This window comes from Mandrillus leucophaeus, unplaced genomic scaffold (assembly GCF_000951045.1).
Source record: "Mandrillus leucophaeus isolate KB7577 unplaced genomic scaffold, Mleu.le_1.0 Scaffold891, whole genome shotgun sequence".
Lineage (NCBI taxonomy): Eukaryota > Metazoa > Chordata > Mammalia > Primates > Cercopithecidae > Mandrillus > Mandrillus leucophaeus.
The window spans coordinates 430,009-432,502 of NW_012109708.1; the positions used below are offsets into that span (position 1 = coordinate 430,009).

General features: G+C 43.1%; 1 long non-coding RNA gene across 1 annotated transcript in view; it reads left to right on the forward strand.

The window, feature by feature from the left end:
- LOC105531524 overlaps positions 1-1,277 on the forward strand; it is a 26,253-nt gene extending 24,976 nt beyond the window's left edge. The window contains exon 9 of the long non-coding RNA XR_001004820.1: positions 1,214-1,277. This is a non-coding gene — a long non-coding RNA (uncharacterized LOC105531524). The remainder of the gene's footprint in view (positions 1-1,213) is intronic.
- Positions 1,278-2,494: the final 1,217 nt, after the last annotated feature.

Consider the following 2,494-nt stretch of genomic DNA (forward strand, 5'->3'; position numbering starts at 1 on the left):
AGGTGGATCACAAGGTCAGGAGATCGAGACCATCCTGGCTAACACAGTGAAGGCCCGTCTCTACTAAAAATACCAAAAAAAAAAAAAAAAAAAAATTAGCTGGGAGTGGTGGCAGGCACCTGTAGTCCCAGCTACATGGGAGTCTGGGGCAGGAGAATGGCATGAACCCGGGAGGCAGACCTTGCAGTGAGCCAAGATGGCGCCACTGCACTCCAGCCTGGGCAACACAGCAAGACTCCGTCTCAAAAAGAAAAAAAAAAAGGTTCTATGTGGACTTTGAAGGTCGTCTCTATCAATTTGAGGTTGAATGGGAGGAACAGTTTTGTTGACATCCTTTAGCTGTGTTACGAGTACAATTTTGTTTTTTACTCAGGCAAAGGAAAATGTGTGTGTGTGTTAAATACAGTCGGCCCCCTTTATCTGTGGGTCCTGCATCCTCGCTTTCTACCAACCTCAGATCAAAAATACTCCAGAAAAAAAAGGATGGTTGCATCTGTACTGAACATGCACAAACTTTTTTTCTTGTCATTATTCTTTATGCAATAAAGTGTAACAACTATTTATTTAGCATTTCCATTGTATTAGATATTGTGAGTAATCTAGAGATAATTTGAAGGATATTGGAGGGTGTGTCCGGGCTGTAGGCAAGTACTATGGCATTTTATGTCAGGGACACCTATGGATTTTTGTATCCAGCCATGGATCCTGTACAGTTTAACATTTCCACACGCTGAGGGTGTGATGGGTCTGGGTTGGGTTGGGTCCCCATGTTTGAGGAAGTGTGCCCATCATGATTGTACACCCTTGTTGTAAACTTTGGATATGTCTATTTTGATATTTAAAACATTTTCAGATTAAGTCTGAAAAATGCCAAGATACTAATAATATTTTAAGGGGGAACTGATAGAACTCATTATTAGAACTTTCTAATAGTAGAAAGGAAGTCTATTTATTTTATGAAATTGTCAGTTCATCTTAAGATCTAATAGTCTTTTCCAATTAGCAGCAACTTAATTCAGACTACCTCAGAAGAAGAATTTAACATTTATTTTTGTAGAAAAATAGCAATTTTAAAATAGCCTGGGAAAACTTAGGTAAGTTTTCCTTAATCCTGACTCTTAATTTGTGGCTACAAGTGGCAATTATGTGAACATAAGTTGTGCTATTTATTAATATATTGCTTTTCATAAATCAGTCCCTTCTTTGTAATTAGATAAAAAGAGAAAAGAGAGACATTCTTGATTTTGGTGACTAGAGTTGTAGATGCTGGAAAGCTTTGTCACTAAAATTGATGAACCAGATGCACGTCACCAGCCAATCACGCTGACTCTTAATGCCGTAAGTATGAGCATACAGTATAAAACTGTTGATAGAATACATCGGTCTTATGAAATGAAATGTTTTGGTTAAGGATTTTTTAAACAAATTTCACATTACACTACTGACTTTACTAAATCTGAGTCTTGTATTTCTGAACAGGGCACCATGGCCTGGCACCGTCACGTTTTCCAAGGAACCTGCCGGAGCTCCTGCGGAAGCGCTCCTTGGGCCGATGGAGGCTCTTAGCTGGTAGGCCCTTCTTTAGTCACCACAGGACGCCTGCCATTCATGAAGAGAAAGGAGAGGACAGGCTTTGAATAAAACACAGGTAAGTTTCCCAACCACGTTTCTTCCATTAATATTTCAGTATTGGCCAGGCAAAGTGTCTCACGTCTGTAATCTCAGCATTTTGGGAGGCTGAGGTGGGCAGATCATGAGGTCAGGAGATAGAGACCATCCTGGCCAACATGGAGAAACCCTGTCTCTACTGAAAAATACAAAATTAGCTGGGCGTGGTGGCGCGTGCCTGTAATCCCAGCTACTCGGGAGGCTGAGGCAGGAGAAACACTTGAACCCAGGAGGCAGAGGTTGTGGTGAGCCGACATCGCACCATTGCACTCCAGCCTGGGCAACAAGAGCGAAACTCCTTCTCAAAAAACAAACAAACAAACAAAAAAAACAGCTCCTCTGAGTTGCACATGGCTTGTCCACTGCCTGGTTACATACAGACTGTGTGCAGAGTCTGCTCTTAGGACCTCACGGAAGAAGCGTCTGGCCCGCATCAGTGTGGATGCTAGCGCTTGGATTGCTTGCCCACCGCTCCCCTGGGCTGGCTTTTTCTGGGAGGCTTTCCTCCACTCTACAGGTTACTCATAAATAGCAGTCCCATAACTCCATGGCTTCCCACACCCCTTGTGCAGATGGCAATGTGATGTCCCTCTCCTTATCTATATTCTTCTCTGGAGCACAAGCTCTAAGGATGGGAATAACATCATCTCCTCAGCACCTAGCTCAGTCTTTCAGACAAAGAAAACATGTAAGATGGCCGGACGCAGTGGCTCACGCCTGTAATCCCAAAACTTTGGGAGGCTGAGGCAGGCCGATCACGAGGTGAGGAGATCGAGACCATCCTGGCTAACACGGTGAAACCCCGTCTCTACTAAAAATACAAAAA